The sequence below is a fragment of the Erythrolamprus reginae genome, chromosome 1, assembly GCF_031021105.1.
Source record: "Erythrolamprus reginae isolate rEryReg1 chromosome 1, rEryReg1.hap1, whole genome shotgun sequence".
In the NCBI taxonomy this organism is placed as follows: domain Eukaryota; kingdom Metazoa; phylum Chordata; class Lepidosauria; order Squamata; family Dipsadidae; genus Erythrolamprus; species Erythrolamprus reginae.
In genome coordinates this window covers 202,415,901-202,436,223 of record NC_091950.1, presented here as the reverse complement: position 1 = coordinate 202,436,223, position 20,323 = coordinate 202,415,901, and the positions used below count along the sequence as shown (strand labels likewise).

General features: G+C 44.3%; 1 protein-coding gene across 1 annotated transcript in view; it reads left to right on the top strand.

Annotated features, from left to right (window-relative positions):
- The first annotated feature begins 13,610 nt into the window (after nt 1-13,610).
- Nucleotides 13,611-20,323, top strand: part of STAT4 (signal transducer and activator of transcription 4) — a 56,014-nt gene continuing 49,301 nt past the window's right edge. The window contains exon 1 of the mRNA XM_070755943.1: nt 13,611-13,957. The gene's annotated coding sequence lies outside the window, so the exon portion shown is untranslated. The remainder of the gene's footprint in view (nt 13,958-20,323) is intronic.

Below are 20,323 nucleotides of genomic sequence, written 5' to 3'. Positions count from 1 at the left end.
CAGCGACCGGTTCGGTCCCACAGAGTTGGCCTTCTCCGGGTCCCGTCGACTAAACAATGTCGTCTGGCGGGATCCAGGGGAAGAGCCTTCTTTGTGGCGGCTCCGACCCTCTGGAACCAGCTCCCCCCTGAGATTAGGATTGCTCCCACCCTCCTTGCCTTTCGCAAACTCCTTAAAACCCACCTCTGCCGTCAGGCATGGGGGAACTGAAACATCTCCCCCTTGCCCATGTTGTTGTTTTGGTGTTAGATTGATTATGTGCTTGTTTTTTAATATTCTGGGGTTGTTTTTTATGAATGTTTTAGCTTAACATTGTAATTGGATTGGTGGGTATTGGATTTGTTATTATGTATTGTTTTTACCTTGTTGTGAGCCACCCTGAATTTGCGGAGAGGGGCAGCATATAAATCCAATAAATCTAATCTAATCTAATCTAAGTCATGAAGGAGCCAACTTTGCCTACCCCTGATCTAGACAAAGCAAGGGGAACTCTTCTCTCAGCTGGCACAAGTCATGTATGTACCATTTAACAAAAATTTTGGTTGATATATGGCTGTGCTATTTCAAAGTCCTGATCTGGGCATCTCCGCTTGAACAAGTTAGGTTTGAAGGCAGCCCATTACCCAACTGGCTAACATCATCAGTGCTGCAAGAGAATGGGCTCTGGTATCTGTTCATATGTACAAGTGGCTTGCCTAGCTGGGTTATGAAAAATTTACAAGAAAACAACCAAACAGAGAGAGCACCAAGGACTCCACAACAAAACCTATTCATGACAGAGTCTTTCTTTCCTTTCTTTCTTTCTTTCTTTCTTTCTTTCTTTCTTTCTTTCTTTCTTTCTTTCTTTCTTCGACTTCTATGTCGCCCAATCCCGAAGGAGTCAGGGCAGCTTACCACAATATAAAGAAATACAGTTAACAATAAAAAGAAGTCAAGTATAAATTAAAACAAAAACTCCAGTTAAAACCCACAAGTCAGCAATCCAATCAAAACATACATATCATTCAATACAATATATCAAATTTGGCCATGAAAGATGTACAATTCATGGCCCCCAGGCTACCGGCAAAGCCAGGTCTTCATAACCTTTTGGAAGGCCAGTAGGGTGGGAGCAGTATGGACATTGGGGGGGAGCAGGTTCCAACCTGCATTGCATAGTGGACAGGAGCCAAAGAAGGCCAATCCTGTGCGATCTTATCAGTCTCTGGGAGGTATATGGCAGGAGACGGTCCAGTAAATAGTCTGGCCCTAAGCCATGTAGGGCTTTATAGATAATAACCAACTAATTGGTAGCCAGCGCAACTCGTGGAGCACCCATGACAGCTCGCAAGGCTGCATTCTGGACTATTTGCAGTTTCCGAACACTCTTCAAGGGTAGCCCCAATAGTTAACAATAGTTAATAGTCAACACTTTAAAAAGTTTAAAAAGTGGTCAACACTTTAAAAATACCAGTATCAGCATAGTTTAACAGACCATTCTCACATGATATAACAAATTACTGTATTACTGTTCTAGCAGTTTCTAAGTACTGTTAACTTAGAGCAAAGAAAATCAGTTTCATTGAGCCTTCAACTAAATAAATGTTCCTTCTCATCAGCAAAAATTGACATTGTGTTGCTTCATGCATGGGAAACATCTGATGTTACTGAGGAAGCTGTGCAGGGAAACTAAATCTCACAGGCAAGCATCAGAAAATGTGGTTTAAACAAATGTTTCTAAATGCTTAACTGGTGTTTATAAAATGGAAGATTCTGGCCTTCTTTGCACTACATACAAAATCTGATAAGCTGGTTTGCTCACTACAGGTGGTCTTGGCAGGATTCAACCACACCGAATGAATTATAGATTGCTATTTTGAGAATACAGAGTGTTCATCTTTTCTCCAAGGAATGCTTTTATTCTGTGAGTCCTTAAGCCAGGAAAATATTGGCAAAGCTTTATTATAGAATCAATCCTTTCCCAAATGCCGGGTAAATAGGAATTGACCACTGTATTCAAGGAAACATAAGAATGTGATCTCTGACTAAGGTAACTGATCTTACCTTTGTACTGGTATGAAGATGGTTCCACCTACTGGTGGTTACAGAAGTAACTTTTTTACAATTTTGTCTCATAGGTAAAGATTCCCCTCACGCATACGTGCTAGGCGTTCCAGACTCTAGGACAGTGATGGTGAACCTTTTCTTCCTTGGGTGCCAAAACAATGTGCACAGGCGCTATCATGCATGCGTGAGTGCCCACATCCATATTCCCTGGAAAGGGGGAAAACAGCTACCCCCCTCCCCGAGGCCCTCTGAAGGCCAGAAACGTCCTGTTTCCTAAATTCGGGTGGGCCCAGTAGCCTCGTGTTTTGCCCTCCAAAGTGAAACACCAGCCTTGGAGTTGAAAGAGGGTAAAAACGCCCTGCCCCATCCCCCTGGAGGCTCTCTGGAAGCCAAAAAAAAAAATGCCCTCCCAGAGCTTCCGTGCGGTCCAAAAATCAGCTGGTCGGCACACGCAGAACTAGGGCAATGGCTCGCGTGCCAACAGATATCGCTCCGTGGGCCACCTGTGGCACCTGTGCCATAGGTTCACCATCACTACTCTAGGGAGTGGTGCTCATCTCCATTTCTAAGCTGAAGAGCTAGTGCTATCTGATGATTCCATAATCATAAGGCCACATGCACCTGGCATGAGATTTGCTTCCTGCGCGTGTACAGGAAGCAAAATCTTGCTTGATGCGTGTGACTGCAAAATTTTCGGGAGAGCTAGGTATAGCAACAGCTCCGAGCTCCAGCCACCAGGCCTGCTCTCCTGCACAGCATGTCATCTTACTGGCACGGCGATACTGCCTCAAACAAGTCAGCAGCTGGTTTGGAGCCTTGTGGCTTTCAGGAGCACAGCATTGGAGACTTAGCTTGGTGGTGTACTGCTCTCCTCTGAGCTTGCCTAGGCTCCGCTGACAATGAATGGCTGCTGCTAGACTAGTGTTGCTTGGGGGGAGAGGGGAGCAGATCCCCTCCATTGAGCAAGATCTTCCCTCCTCCTCACCTATTTTTGCACAGGTGAAACCTCCGGCTGCCTCCCCTCCCTCATTCTGAAATATTCCCCCTATTACTAACTCTGTATCTGGAGATCTCACCTGTGCAAAAGTAAGCGAGGAAACATATTAGTAGCACAAACTGGACAAAAAGTTGTTGATAATCTTTATTAATTCTAAGGATGAAACAAAACTATTTAATACAGGTAAACACAGTAAGTAAGAGAAAAAGGGGGAGAGGTTAATCCCCCCACGTCTAGTGGCAGAGATGGGTCTTTACCATTTTGCAGAAAGTGAGGAGGGTGGGGCAGTTTGAATCTCCAGGGGGAGTTGATTCCAGACAGCTGGGGCCGCCACAGAGAAGGCTCTTCCCCTGGGTCCCACCAGACAGCATTGTTTAGTCCAGTGTTTCCCAACCTTGGCAACTTGAAGATATTTGGACTTCAACTCCCAGAATTCCCCAGCCAGCATTCAGTTGCAAAGGTTGGGAAACACTGGTTTAGTCGACAGGACCCGGAGAAGGCCAACACTGTGGGACCTAATCGGCCACTGGGATTCGTGCGGTAGCAGGCACGAAGGAAGGAGATGAGGACAGTTGCTGCCGAAGGAAGAAGGTGAGGGGAGGGGAATCAAAAAAATCCAAAACTTTAAGGGTTAAAAAAAACAAAAGAGGGACTTTGAGGCAGCGAGGAGGAGCACACGCCTCCCAAACACCCTGCATGAGGCTGCCTCCCATACACTGCGCCAGAGAGAGAAACCCAGGGGGAATGGCAGGAAACTGGCTGGGCCTTTGTGCCGCTCTCAAATTTCCAGGGAAATTTTTCCGGCTTCGGGTTCTTAAGTAGAAAACGGTTCTTAAGTAGAGGCAAAAAATCTTGAACACCCTGTTCTGATCTAGAAAAGTTCTTAAGTAGAGGCGTTCTTAGGTAGAGGTACCACTGTACTAAAAACCTCTCCAGAACTGTTCAGAACCTGCTGAATCGCAGCTCTGCAGCTGTGACTGCCAGCATTCCTAAGCCTGACGTGAAGAGCGGTTTGAGTTAGAGATATTTTGTCTTAAAAAAAAAAAATAGCATCACACACAGGAGGTATCAAATTGATCTCAGCGTATAAGAACAAGGTAAAAAGGGGGGAGACATGGAATAACTCAAAAAGATAAATAAAATATATCTCTGCTGTACTGGACATATTTGATTATCTCCTTTGAAAATTGAGCTCTCAGCAGGAGTTGTGAGACATTTTTCACAAAGCAAATGTGCTGTCAAGCATGTATGGATTTCCTCCAAGAGACTTCCAGTCATGATCCTCACAGAAGCTTTCAAATGGAGCATATAAATACGACAGGGAGGTGAACAGAGATCCATCAAGGTACGAAAGAGCGCCAATCAAGGGAGGTGCCAGTTATAGGAGATTTCAAGGACCCTTCTCGCCCTGGAACTCCGAGCAGCACCCAGATAATGAGGGAGCTGCCTGATGCACCTACACCCCCCCCCCCCCGACTGGCAGGCTGAGGGCGGCTCTTTCCTGCACATCTGCATATGATGCACATTCTTCACTGGGTGGAGGCAGAGGAGGAGGAAGAAGAAGAGGAGGAGGTAGAGGAGGAAAGAGGAGAAGGAGGAGAAAGAGCAGGAGGAGGTAGAGGAATAGGTGGGGAAAGGAGGAAAATAAGAAAGAGGAGGAGGAAGAGAGAAAGGGGAGGGGGAGGAAAAGGAGGAGGAGGACAAGGAGGAGGAAGAAGAGGCAGAGGAGGAGGAGGAGGAAGAGAAAGAGCAGGAAGAGGAGGGGAAGGAGGAGAGAGGAGGAGGAGCAAGAGCAGCGGGAGGAAGGGGAATAGGAGGAGGACAAGGAAGAGGGAAAGGGGGAAATGGAAGAAGAGGAGGGGCAGGAACAAGAGGGCAAGGAAGAGGAGGAGAAGGGCAAGAACAAAGAGGAAAAGGAGGAAGAAAAAGAGGAGGAGAACAAGAACAAGGAGGACAAAGAGGGGAAAGAGGCGGAGAAGGAGGAGGAAGAGGACAAGGAAGAGGAGCAGGAGGAAGAGGAGGAGCAGGAGGAAGAATAGGAGGACAAGCAGAGGAGGAGAGGAGGAAGAGGAAGAGAAGGAGCAGGAGGAGGAGAAGGGGAGAAAGAGGAGGAGGAAGAGTGAGAGGAGGAGGAAAGAAGAGCAGGAGGACAAGAGGAAGGAGGAAGAGAAAGAGAAAGGAAGAATCATAGTGAGGAATAGGATGAGGACAAGGAGGAGGAAAGAGGAGGAAGAGGAGGAAGAGGAGCAGGGGCAGGAGAACAAGGAGGAGGAGGAGGAGGAGGACTTCAGTCACCTTCAGTTACATTCTCCTCTTCCTTTTCCAACTTTTTAAACTGCCACCAGAATTGAGCCGGATCCTCTGCAACAATCAAGGGCCTGGGATTTTAGAAGGATTCTGGAGCTTGACAATAGCACAGCAACGCTGCATGCCTTTCTTTTTATGCAAGATGTACTCCCCTCCCAACACCACCCTTGTTGTACAAGAAAATGGAGAGGAAAACAATTTGGATGATTGTTGTGGGAAGCTCGTTTCCCCGAACAAAGGGCCGTTTTGAAAGAATGCCTGCTCGCAAAGTTTGTGGAGGCTCCAAGGTGAGGTTTACGAGGGACCGAGCTAGTCAGGGAGACGGAAGAGGTAATAGCCGGGTGAATAACACAATGTTTGTTTAAGTCACTGACGATAATTAGGATGAGCAATTGCCTGGCATCCTTTCAAATTTACCCCGTTTGGTCTCTAGAGGTCTAACAACCCAGCCTGCATCTAGGCTCACTGCCAAGAGCAAAACTGGAAAAAATGGCCCTCTTGAAGGATGAGGGAAGGGATGCAGAGCGGCCAACCTTGAGTGAAACCCACAAGGTTCTTCTCTGGCTGACCCAGCTCCTCTTGCCTCTCCACCTGGGCTGAGGAAACGGGAGGCCGGATCTCTCCTCCTGCTGCCCAGAAGGGGACAAGAGCTTCCCTTCCGGATTTGAGGGGCTAAGATGGCACCCCTCGAGCCTGAAGCTTGTACAACCGATTTGGTTAGTTAGTTAGTTAGTTAGTTAGTTAGTTAGTTAGTTAGTTAGTCAGTTAATTAGTTAGTTATTTCGTACAAAATATAATGAGGGTTACAGAGATTATATATAGTATGTACTGTATATACAGTACAGTGATACCTTGTCTTATGAACCCCTCGTCATACGAACTTTTCGAGATACGAACCCGGGGTTTAAGATTTTTTGGCCTCTTCTTCTGAACTATTTTCACCTTATGAACCCGCCGCCGCCACTGGGATACCCTGCCTCCAGACTTCTGTTGCCAGCCAAAGTGCCCGTTTTCGCGCTGGTGGGGTTCCCCTGCTGGGACTCCCCTGCAGCATCGCAAAATCCGGAGGTGGGGTTTCCCATGGAGGGGAGCCTCAGGAGAATCCCACCAGCGCAAAACCTGGCGCTTCAGCTGGCAAAAGGGGTGAATTTTGGGCTTGCACACATTAATCGCTTTTCCATTGATTCCTATGGGAAACATTGTTTCGTCTTATGAACTTTTCACCTTACGAACCTCGTCCTGGAACCAATTAAGTTCCTAAGACAAGGTATCACTGTATATTGATATATAGTAAAATATATCAATGAAGGAATATGAGGAAAGATGTAGGAATAAAATAAATCAATGAAAGAGTAGAGGAAAAGATATAGGACTAAAGAGAAAGATATATAATGAAATTTAGGAGAGACAATAGGACAGGAGACGGAAGGCACACTTATGCACGGCCATAGGGTTGGCCTCAGGGATGGGCATGAAGTGGAACAGCATCGAACACTGTTCCACCGGCAGAAATGGAGCTGCGCGCACAGCTCCATTACCGCTGGGTATGCACATTCTGTGTACACACAACTGGCACGATTCGGATAAAAAACCCAGCAGTTTTTGCTCCCAGAAGGAATTCTGCACTAGATTTCAGCTGCTGCACATGCACAGCAACCGAATCTCACTGCGGTGCCTAGAGTGGCAGCTGGAGTCAACAGCAACAATGGCTGTCCGAGCTCCGGACACGCAGCCTCTTCTGTGCTCTCCCGTGCCGTAAGTATTTCTCAGCACACGCGGCGATGGTGCCCTGAATGATTTGTGGCCTTTGGGAGCAGCGCTGTGCTCCTGAAGGTCATGACTTGTTCGGGACACCATTGCCATGCTGAGAGATGTCTGCAGCATGGGAGAGCACAGAGGAGGCCACACAACTGGAGCTCGATGCGGCCCAGCCTACTCCCCGCACGGGCCAGGAAATAGTGCAAGCACCGGAATGAGACGCACAAGGTAAAGGGCCGGGCCACAGCCACTTTCACACCCATAGTCTCAGAACTCTACTACAGACCCAGGGATGGACAGCAGGCTGGATGGGGTGGGACGCAGTTCCACTGGTGAAAATGAAGATGGGTGACAAGCTCCAGCTGGTTGGCGGCTGTCACTTCCTGGATTATTGGTCTCGGCTTGACTCTCCTTTTTTCCCCTCCTGTTGCTGCTGTGCCTACACTCCTTGCTTTTTTCCTCTTTCCTCCTTCCTGGCCTCGGACAAGCTTCCCTCTCTCCTGCCCAGCTCCCAGCTTGAAGGAGGGAGGGGTGGCCCAGGAAGGAGAGCGCGGGAAACACAAAGCAAATTGTCACCCCAGTGAGTGACACTGGTGAGGTTGTAAGTCGAGAACTTAACACTTCATTTGAACAATGATGATCGCTGAAGCCACTCTCACCTGGTCACATGGTCAGCAAGCCACTCCTACTAGTCACATAACCATTAAGCTACACCCACAAAATAAGCCACACCCACAGTGTAGCAATAAAATTTTTGGCTGCCCATTAATGTACAGAGTCCAATTCATCCATTAGAGATCTGATCTACAATAATTGTCTAAGGAGAATCCACTCTCAATCCTCTCTTCAGGGACTTTTTAGATGCTGCTCAAGCCTCCCCTTACAAGTGCCTTCCGTTCTTAACTCGTGCTCACTCCATCAGCCCTTCCTCTAAACCTCTGCCTCCCCTTTTGGGCTTTCCAGTCTTCATGGGTTTTCTTGCAGGAATCCTGACATTTTCTCAGGGGGAATTCAACTCTCTCTGTCAGTGCCCATCCAAAATGATTATTTTTTTGCAAATCATCAGCCTAGCTGCAACATGCATGCAAATTTGCCACATCCAAGGCCAGTGGCCACTTCTACCTGGCGTTTACAATTTGTTATATTTGCATGACCTGCCTTCTCCTTCGCAAAGGATTAAAAAAAAAACCCACTGAATTTGCAAACATTTGTTAAACAAGGTAGCTTGTTTTAACTGATCCATGTATTATCTTCCGTGAGCATGTTTTTGCACTGGGACAAAGTCAGGAGTAACGAGGAAGGTTCAAGGATGCTTAGGGCTGCAAGGGTTAGGGCACCTGGCAATTTCCCTATCTATTTACTGTTACTATTACATTCATTCATTCATTCATTCATTTATTAGATTTCTATGCCGCCCTTCTCGAGGCGACACAGGGCAGTAACAGCTAGGGTGCCTGGCCTCTTCTCGCCTCAAAGAGATACATTTCCCTATCTATTTACTCTTACTGAACATCCAAAATATACTATTTCATATGTGTACATACATATTACACACAGGCACACAAAAATATGCATTATCTACTATATAAACTGCATGTGTATGTAGACACACACAAACGCACGTGCAGCTCTTCTAAAATTATACACATTTAGCCTAATTTACAGCGATAGGAAAAACATACCCAGAGCCCAGAAGGGGGAAAAAGAAAAAAAAATCACATTTTTTTCTACTGGTTCTATGTACCTGATCATGCTGGTAGGAGTCCATCACTCTGTGTGTGTGTGTGAGAGAGAGAGAGAGAGACAGAGGGACAGAGCAAGAGAAAGAGAGACAGAGACACAAAGGGAGACAAAGAGAGAGAGAGAGAGGGAGGACATCCTGCCTGTCAAAGACTACTTCAGCTTCAACCACAACAACACAAGAGCCCACAACAATTCAAGCTTAATATTAACCACTCCAAACTTGAATGTAAAAAATACGACTTTAGTAATCGAGTTGTCGAAGCGTGAAATTCACTATCGGACTCTGTAGTATCATCCCCTAACCCCCAACACTTTACCCTTAGACTAGCCACAGTTGACCTCTCCAAGTTCTTAAGAGGTCAGTAAGGGACATACATAAGTGGACTAGAGGGCCTTCCATCCCGTCCTATTGTCTTTCCCATATCTCCTATATCTTCTCTTCTATCCCTATATCTTTTTCTGCTATTCTCTCATCGTTATATTTTACTCCTTTATTTTCTCCTCTATTCTCCCTTTAATACATTCTACCTGATTATATTCTCTATAACCCTCATTGGGTATTATTGTGTATTGGGCAAAACCAACCAACAAACAAACAAATAAAGGTTGGGGAGACAAAGAGAGTGACTTCTGGGCAAGATAATTTTGAGAAATTCTTTTTCAGACCTTCTGCTTTTCAGGGTCGATCTACGGTCGACCTATCCAGATTCCTAAGAGGTCAGTAAGGGGCGAGTACAAGTGCACTAGAGTGCCTTCCGTCCCCTGTCCTATTGCTCTCCCATATCTCCTATACCTTTCTTCTATTCCTATATCTCTTCTTCTATTCTTTCATTGATAAGTTCTATTACTATATCTTCTTTTCTATTCTTTCTTAGATATATTTTACTATAAGTATCTCCTCTATAACCTTCATGTATTTTACTATGTGTATATAGATATATACCCACTAAAACCCTCATTGTGTATTGGACTAACTAACTAACTAACTAACTAACTAACTAACTAAAGTAAGTAAGTAAGTAAGTAAGTAAGTAAGTAAGTAAGTAAGTAAGTAAGTAAGTAAGTAAGTAAGTACGTAAGTCAGGGAACTTGCAGGCCCATAGTTTGTGCATAGGAGTAGTACATAAGAATTTAATAACAAAATGGAAGCAAAACCTCAAAAAAGTTATAATTTGAGGGGAAATTGGTTCAAAATGTTGTACAGATGATATATAATTCCATCAATGATTATCAAGATGGACATATTATATAACAATAAATGTTGGAAACTGCAAATTAACAAGGAACGTTTACTCATGTCTAATAGTAATGTAAAAAACCCTCAAAATTATTGGAAGGAACTACACAGAAGCATTCAGAATTTTTTAAAATAAAACCTGAGTTCAAACCACAAATATTTTTATTAGGAATAATTCTAGGCAGCATAAACCAAAAGTATTACAATATACTAGGGTACATGCTGACAGGGGCATGAAAAAATCTGATGCATATTGGAAAAGGAAAACTTGCCAACAATAGAACAATTGTAGGAGACCACAATTTGAGAATATGCAGCAAAACAGACTGCATATAAATACCAGAAGTGCAATCAAGTTTAAGGAAGAATTGCTCCATTATATTTGATACATTACACAAGGCAAATTTAGATAATAATAATAATAATAATAATAATGTTTTTTAGGAAAACAGTTAAGAGACTAATTAAAAATAACAGAAAAAGCAGCTGAAATAGATATAAGCAAATATCTTCAGTGTTTAATGCTAAATCTAGTGTTTAAGTAATAGTAGTTGGGGGAAATGGAAGGGATGAAAAAGGAATTACCGTATCTATTGTTTCTCTTTACAATATTTTTTCTTAAAATTTATTTTTTATCCTGCTTTTTGTATCTTTATTCTTGTAACGCTTCTGGTTATATGCATGCAATATTTTATTTTTTTGGAAGGGGGGGTAATAAAAATTAGCCAAAACCATTTTTGTGTTCCTATGTTAAAACATAAGAGACCCTGTTCATGACTAATCATAAAACTTGTAAATTATTTTTTAAAGAACATATCACCACAAAATGTCAAAATAGTTGTGGTGAATTGTGTTATCATTGAATATATCAAAGCAAAATATAGAAGGAAAGTCTCTTATAGTGGTATGTGCTGCAATGTAGGTTGATGCCTCTGGGCTACAACATAGTGGACTAAAAATGAACTCTACAAGAATCTGTATCGAATATCCACTTGAGTAAAATACTAAGAGTTATAGTTATTTCATTTTTCCTCTCAAAATTGCCCAGTGCAACACATTTATATAATGAATTCATTTACTGACTGTTTGAATTTACGAAGGAACGGAAAAAAGTGACTTATGACCATTTTTCCCATGACTGTTGCAACATTCCTCATAGTCATGTGATCAAAACTTGGGTGCTTGGCAACTGGCTTGTATTTTTGACAGCTGCAGTGTCCCGGGTTCATGTGATCACTTTTTGAGGCTTTCTGTCAAGCAAAATCAATGTTACTAATTTCACACCTGCAGTGACTCACTTAACAACTGAGACAAGAAAGTTCATAAAAGGGGCAAAAGTCATTTAACAACTGTCTTGCTTAGCAGTGCAAAGTTTGGGTTCAGTTGTGATTGTAAGTTGAGGACTATCTGTACGGAACAAACAATCTGCTTTTGAACCCAGGAGTATGGAAAAAATACTCCTAGCCTGCAGATACGCTGTGACACGGAATTTGCTGATGAAATCTTGACACATCAACATCTTGTGCAGGTAGTCTACTTATAACAGTTCATTTAATGACCATTCAAAAATGTGAAAATGTGACTTATGACTGTTTTTCAGTTACAACCTTTGCAGCATCCCCATGATTCTGTGATCAAAATTCAGATGCTTGGCAAGTTTCATATTTAGGACATTAGTAGTGTCCCAGGGTCATGTGTGTATGTATGTATGTATGTCTATTACCCTTTGAGATGTGTGCAGCAAAATTTCATTTTAATGTATGCAGATTGGTGTACATTCAAAGTACAGTGGTACCTCTACTTAAGAACTTAATTCTTTCCATGACCAGGTTCTTAAGTAGAAAAGTTTGTAAGTAGAAGCAATTTTTCCCATAGGAATCAATGTAAAAAACAAATAATGTGTGCAAACCCATTAGGAAAGAAATAAAAGCTCGGAACTTGTGTGGGAGGAGGAAGAGGAAGAAGGTGAGGTGAGGGGAATAAAAAAAATCCAAAAATTTAAGGCTTAAAAAAAAGATGGACTCTGAGGCGGCGAGGAGCACATTCTTCCCATACGCCCAGTGGGAGGCTGCCTCCCATACACTGCACCAGAGAGAGAAACCCAGGCAGGCAAGAGGGGGAGAACCTCCTGCTCTTTTGACCGAAAGGCAGCAGCTGCTGCTGCTACCTGCTTCCTCTTCCTTCCCATGCTGAAAGGCTCCCCTCTCCTCTCACTCGCTTGTAGATGGTGCTTTCCTTCACTGTGGTGACTCCTCGGTTTGGCTGAAGCTGAGCTGATCCGGCCGGGTGAAGTGCCCCCTTTTGTCTTTCTGTGCCCAGATGCTCCGGGAGGCAACCTTGCACTGGGTGTATGGGAGGCAGTGCAAAGTAGTCACCACAGCAAAGTGGTTTATTCCCTCTCCAAGCACCCAGAGAAAAGAAAATGCTTTGTTTGTTCTGGACTGCCAAAGCCACCTTAAGCGCCACGGAAGGGCTCCTCTGGCAGCCCAGAAAAACCTGACATGGTCAGGAATAGCAGGAAACTGGCCAGGCCTTTGTGCTGCTTTCAAGTTTCCTGGGAAATTTTTTCGGGTTCATGTTCTTAAGTAGAAAATGGTTCTTGAGAAGAGGCAAAAAAATATTGAACACCTGGTTGTTATCTAGAAAAGTTCTTAAGAAGAGGTGTTCTTAGGTAGAGGTATCACTGTAAAAATAAAGCTATTCTATTCTTATTTTTGTTCTATTTTCACTTTTTAAAAGTTAGTGGGGAAACCAGATTCACTTAACAACCCGGTTATTAAGCTACAAGTATCAACTGTAGTGATTAACTTAACAACTGTGACAAGAAAAATGGTAACATGAGGCAAAACTCATTTGACCAATGTCTCACTTAACAATAGAATAGAATAGGAATTCTTTATTGTCCAAGTGTGATTGGACCACACAAGGAATTTGTCTTTGGTGCATATGCTGTCAGTGTACATAAAAAAAAATATAGATTTGTCAAGAATCATGAGATACAACATTTAATGATTGTCATAGGGGTCAAATAAGCAATGGAGAAACTATCTTGGAAATTCTGGGCTCAACTTTGGTTGTAGGTCAAAGACTACCTATACTTTACATCTCGCCCAGAAAGTTCAGTCCATTGAGCTAGTCTGACTAGGCAGGGAAAGGGCCATTGTTTGGTTTCCTGCTTGTCTTGACAGTTTCAAAAAAAAGCCTCAGAGAGAGAAGGTCTCAGGTTATCAGCCGAATATTTTCCCCTCACCCTGTAGCCACAACAGGTTTCTAGCCATCTGCGGGGGGGGGGGGGCGGGGGGGGGACTGCGGTGAGCTACAATTTTCACAGCAGACTTGAACTCAGAGTAGCACTTCGCACCTCTCTCAGCAATCTCACGACGATGTAATTTAGGGAAGGGAGACGCAACCTTGGAACGGCTCCTAAGTCAGTTTAGGTCAAAATCTACCAGCGCCCTGCGGCCTCGAAGAAACCAGGGCGCCGAGCGTGCGTGCGGGCGCGCGAAGAAAGCGAGGCAGGGGGGGGGGGGAGGAGACCCAGAAACCCCAGAGGAAGTCAGCGCTGCAAGGTTTACTTAGCCCAAGGCCCGAGGAAGGGGAGGGGGGAACTCCCCTCTTTTCTCCCTCCTCGCGCTCTCTCTTCCGCCCCCTCCCTCCCGCTTCCTTCCCGGGTGACGTTGCCCGCAAGAAAGTTCCCCGAATCGAGAGCGCGCGCCCACCTTCAAAGCAGGACAGAAGCTTCTGCGGGTGGCGTCGCTTCGCACCTGGGAGCCGCAAAGGGGCCGGGAGCGGCGAGGACCGGAGGCTTTCTACCACCCCTTGGGGAGCGCGCATCCTGGCGCTGTCGGTTCAGCGGAGAGAATTCCCAGGTAAAGCGGGCGTGTGTGTGTTTGGGAGGGAGATCTGGCGTTAGCAGAGGCGACATCTCGGGATTGGAGCCAAACCAAGCACACGTCTGGAAGGAATCGGCGCAAGCCTTGGTCCGTTTTCCCCCCCTTTGTCGGAGCACTACAAAACCCACGCGGTAAAAGCAGCCTTGTGCAGAGGCTGGGCTTTAATATTCCGCGAGATAGTTTCTTCTTCTGCCGTGGACCGTTTTTATTCCCCCACTTTTCCACCATAAAACCAGCCCTAGACGCAATTATTCAGAAATAATTAGACCGCGTTTCTTTTCTAGTTAAGTTTGGGTTGCGTCTTGGGAATTAACTCCATAAGAGTTCATGGGACTTTTCGCTATTTTTAAAATCTCCCATCATCTACAGTTAGCTTAGCCCATGAGAGATGCCAGATCTAGTTAGCTACCATTAGAGCAGTGGTTCCCAACCTTATTTTGCCCATGCCCCACCTATGCATCTCTAAAATCCTGAGGTTCACTTGAGTGGGGTGTCTGCTTTGACATATCAAGGCAGATTAGGCTAGTGTGGAAAATAATTAGATTTATTTTGCCTTTATATTTTCTTACTCACTGATAATATAAATAATACTGTGAAGAAATCTATAGGAGAATCTAAGCACACAGGATGCAAATTGGCTTGTTTTCGTAAGAACACTCATTATTTTAATGGCATGAAAAAAATTCACTTATGGTAAATTCTCATAGACACAAAGAAGAAAAGAAAGAACACTGTGGCTCCAGACCAGTGGTTCCCAACCTTTTTTGACAGTGCCAAAATCTAAAATCCTGAGCCCCCCCCCCATTGCATATAATTCTTATTATTCAAAAAGTAAACTATTCACATGGAGAAAGCCTAAAAGGCCATTAACTAGATTTATTTATTTATTTATGCATTCATTCATTCATTTATTTATGTGTTTGTTTGTTTGGACTTGTATGCTGCCCGCCTTCGTAGTCTCAGGGAGGCTCACAACATATACCAAAATACATAACAATACTTTGTCCAATTAATATACTAAAACAATTCTTAGATTCCTAATTTAAAACATTCGTTCACATTCATACAGTAATCATGCTAACAACATTTTGTTGGACAGGGGAAGGTCTAATGTCCCCAGGCCTGACGGCAAAGATGTGTTTTTAGACTCTTTCGGAAGGCAAGGAGGGTGGGGGCAGTGCGAATCTCCAGGGGGCGCTGATTCCAGAGAGCTGGGGCCCCCACAGACAAGGTTCTTCCCCTAGGTTCCACCAGCCAACATTGTTTGGTCAATGGGACCCTAAGGAGACCAACTCCGGGGGACCTCAACAGTCGCTGGGATTCGTGCGGCAGAAGGCGGTCACGGAGATAGTCTGATTCTATGCCATGTAGGGCTTAAACAAGGTTCCAGTTGCCCCCATTAAAAATGAAATTGCTCCCCTGTGGGGCATGGGCCCCATGTTGGGAACCAGGGCATTAGAGGGTAGAATGGCAGTGGGCCTGAATTGTAAGGATTCTTATGGGTTATCTTTAGCTGAATGCAGGAATTCATTAAATCATCCCCCAGGTGCTAATCTACTGTAATCCTTTTTTTTCTAAAACTTTCATTAAGAGGTCCCAAAGGTGCTTTTTCAAGAGGCAACTGGACTTTCTGTTTTTTCTTTGAAGAGGTTTCGCGTCTCATCCAAGTAGCTTCTTCAGCTCCGCTAAAAAGCTCATCTTCAGAAACTTCTTGGATGAGAAGTGGAAAGACTTCAAAGAAAAATCCAGTTGCTTCTTGAAAAAACACCTTAGAGACAACTATGACCTAGATAATTGAGAATCTCCATAGACTTTCAGTAAGAGGGTAGCACTACTATTCTGGATCCATTGCTGATCAGCTCTTCCTATGAAGAAGTTTCTTTTAATCTTAAGACTTACTTTTTATTTATTTCATTTAATTAATATTGAATAATTTAATTAATGTTGAATGAAAAAATGAAATACTGTAATGATTTCATTTAATTCCAACTCATTGGACTCTGTCCTGCTTACAAAAGAGAACAGGTCCACTCTGCTCTTCAGAGGAATAATAGTCATTTAAACCAATGTTTTTCAACCAGCGTGCCGTGGCACACTAGTGTGCCGTGAGACATGTTCAGGTGTGCCGCGAAGCTCAGAGAGAAAGAGAAAGAAAGCAAGAGAGAGAAAGAGAACAAGAGAGAGAGAAAGAAGGCAAGAGAGAGAAAGAGAACAAGAGAAAGCAAGCAAGAGAGAGAGAAAGAGAGAGAAAGAAAGCAAGAGAGAGAGAGAAAGAGAGGGAGGGAAGGAGAGAGAGAGAAAGACATAGAGGGAGGTAGGGAGAGAGAGAGAGAAAGAGAGCAAAAAAGAGAGGAAGGAAGGAAGAGAAAGAAAGAGGGATGGAGAGAGAGAAAGAAAGAGGAAGGGAGAGAAAGAGGGAGAGAGAAATATAGCGAAAGGGAGGAAGAGAGAGAGAGAGAATTCTTTGTCCAAACTTTTTTTACCCCCCCCCCCCGTTCAATGTGCCCCAGGGTTTTGTAAATGTAAAAAATGTGCCGCGGCTCAAAAAAGGTTGAAAATCACTGATTTAAACTACAGTGTTCCCTCGATTTTCGCGGCGGATGCGTTCCGAGACTGCCCGCGAAAGTTGAATTTCCGCGAAGTAGAGATGCGGAAGTAAATACACTATTTTTGGCTTTGAACAGTATCACAAGCCTTCCCTTAACACTTTAAACCCCTAAAGTGCAATTTCCCATTCCCTTAGCAACCATTTAGATCATTATTCACCATGTTTATTTATTAAAGTTTATTTTAAAAAATATTTATTAAAGTCGGATGAAAGTTTGGCGATGACATATGACGTCATTGGGCGGGAAAAACCGTGGTATAGGGGAAAAAACCGCAAGGTATTTTTTAATTAATATTTTTGAAAAACCGTGGTATAGACTTTTCGCAAAGTTCGAACCCGCGAAAATCGAGGGAACACTGTACTCTCATTTTTTTTCTGTTTACAATCTAAACCTGTAGCTCTCTGTGCTGCATAGAACTTTGTTTTCAAGCCTCTTACTTCTTGGTGTGTCTCATTTGAATCCACCCCCATTTCCTTAAATTCTTTTTAATCTGTGGACCCAGTGCTGGAAGCAATATTTTAAGTGTGGTATAACTAGTGTAGAGTACACAAAATTGCTGCACAGTAATGATTTTGATGCAGTGAGAGTGAGAGCCAGATTGGTGTAATGGTTAAAGTACCAACCAGGATATGATGAGTTCTAGCCTTCCTTCAGTGCGAAACCAGCTATGAACTTGGTTCAGTTCCTCTCTCTCACCCATAGAAGGAGGCAATGACAAGCCTTTTCTCCAGATCTTGCCTAAAGAACTGTAGGGATTAATCCAGGCAGGCATCAAGAATCAAAATATGATTTGGAATTTTTAAAAAATGACTAGAAGGCATACATACACACACACACACACACACACACATAAGTACTGAGTTTAATGCAATGCTTTTGTTAATGTGGTCAAAGATTGTTGAACTGTGCTACTTTCTTTCACGAGATGTCATGTTTTGAATGAATGAAGGAGTCATCGTTCTTTTAAAAGTAAACTTGCAAGATTATCTCCTAGGCAAAAACCATTTGAGTGCATAGTTTAATAGAGTTTCACATCTTCACAGAATTATCACAAATGATTTTGTGGATGGCTTAGTTCACTATAGATTAAGCCATAATTGAAATTATTAAGCTTCTCCTTTCAATACGATTGTACTGTGCAGAATAAAACAAACTATCAACTACCATGTTTTCCCAAAAATAAGATCCTGTCTTATATTTTTTTTGAACTCTGAAATAAGCGCTTGGCCTTATTGCCATGCACTCAAAAGCCTGATTGGGCTTATTATCAGGAGCTGTTTATTTTGGGGAAAACAGGGTATATAATAAACAAAAATAAGACTCTTAATGCTCTGTGTGTTCCTTTGGGATTAAATCCCACTGACTTTTGTAAAGTTTGCTTCTGTATAGTAGTCTCTGGAGAGGGGCGGCATACAAATTTAATAAATAAATAAAATAAATAAATTTATTTTTGCATTGGGCGCACAAATATTTTGTTATTTTATATCATAGTAATATATGTAGTTTTTAATGGGCCATAGAGAGTAAATATATTATTAATTGCATTTTTACTGGTTGGCAAGTTTATGTTTATGTTTGTTTATGTTTATTTAGATTTGTATGCCGCCCCTCTCCGCAGACTCGGGGCGGCTCACAACAAAGTGAAAAAAAACAGTTTACAACAAATCTAAATTCTACTAAAAACATTTAAAAGACCCCATTTTCTAAACACACATACACACACACACATACCATTCATAAATTGTATATGCCCGGGGGAGATGTCTCAGTTCCCCCATGCCTGACGACACAGGTGGGTCTTAAGGAGCTTACGCAAGGCAAGGAGAGTAGGGGCAGTTCTAATCTCCGGGGGGAGTTGGTTCCAGAGGGCTGGGGCCGCCACAGAGAAGGCTCTTCCCCTGGGGCCTGCCAACCGACATTGTTTAGTTGACGGGACCCGGAGAAGGCCCACTCTGTGGGACCTAATTGGTCGCTGGGATTCGTGCGGCAGCAGGCGGTCTCGGAGATATTCTGGTCCAGTGCCATGAAGGGCTTTAAAGGTCATAACCAACACTTTGAATTGTGACCGGAAGTTGATTGGCAACCAATGCAGACTGCGGAGTGTTGGTGAAACATGGGCATACCTAGGTAGGCCCATGACTGTTCTCGCAGCTGCATTCTGCACGATCTGAAGTTTCCGAACACTTTTCAAAGGTAGCCCCATGTAGAGAGCATTACAGTAGTCGAACCTCGAGGTGATGAGGGCATGAGTGACTGTGAGTAGTGAGTCCCGGTCCAGATAGGGCCGCAACTGGTGCACCAGGCGAACCTGGGCAAACGCCCCCCTCGCCACAGCTGAAAGATGATTCTCTAATGTGAGCTGTGGATCGAGGAGGACGCCCAAGTTGCGGACCCTCTCCGAGGGGATCAATAATTCCCCCCCCCCAGGGTAATGGAAGGACAGATGGGATTGTCCTTGGGAGGCAAAACCCACAGCCACTCCGTCTTATCCGGGTTGAGTTTGAGTCTGTTGACACCCATCCAGGCCCCAACAGCCTCCAGACACCGGCACATCACTTCCACTGCTTCGTTGACTGGACATGGGGTGGAGATGTAAAGCTGGGTATCATCAGCGTACTGATGATACCTCACCCCATGCCCTTGGATGATCTCACCCAGCGGTTTCATGTAGATATTAAATAGCAGGGGGGAGAGGACCGACCCTGAGGCACCCCACAAGGGAGAGACCTTGGAGTCGACCTCTCATCCCCCACTAACACCGACTGTGACTGACCGGAGAGGTAGGAGAAGAACCACTGAAGAACAGTGCCTCCCACCCCAACCCCTCCAGCCGGTGCAGAAGGATACCATGGTCGATGTTATTGAAAGCCGCTGAGAGGTCAAGAAGCACCAGGACAGAGGATAAACCCCTGTCCCAGGCCCGCCAGAGATCATCCATCAACGTGACCAAAGCAGTTTCCGTGCTGTAACCGGGCCTGAAACCAACTGCTGGGGACCTAGATAATCGGCTTCTTCCAAGGATCGCTGGAACTGGAGAGCCACCACCTTCTCGACAACCTTCCCCATAAAGGGAAGGTTGGAGACTGGACAGTAGTTATTAAGTACGGCTGGGTCCAGGGAAGGCTTCTTGAGGAGGGGGCGCACGAGCGCCTCTTTATAGGATGATGGAAAGGATCCCCTCCCCAAGGAAGCGTTGACAATCTCCTGGACCCAGCTCCGTGTCACCTCCCTGCTGACAGAAACCAGCCAGGAGGGACATGGGTCCAGTAAACAGGTGGCAGAACTCACAGCTCCAATGGCCTTGTCCACTTCATCAGGTGTCACCAGATCAAACTCTTCCCAGACAGGTGGACAAGTACGGGCCCCAGTCACCTCGACTGACTCGTTGTCAGCCGACTCTGTTTTCCAATTGGAGTCGAGGTCCGCCCGGGTCTGAGCGATTTTATCAGCGAAAAACGTGTTAAAGTCCTCGGCACTGCTCTGCAAGGGCTCCCCAACTCCCCTCTGATTAAGAAGGGAGCGGGTCACCCTAAACAGAGCGGCCGGGCGGGATTCCGCTGATGCAATCAGGGCGGCATGATACGCGCATCTTGCCGCCTTGAGTGCCACTTTGTAAGTCTTAATAAAAGCTCTTACAAGTGTTCGATCAGATTCAGACTTACTCTTTGTATATATTTTTAATAGATAAAACACCATTGTAGTTCTTTTCCAGGTTCAATATTATTTTTTGTAG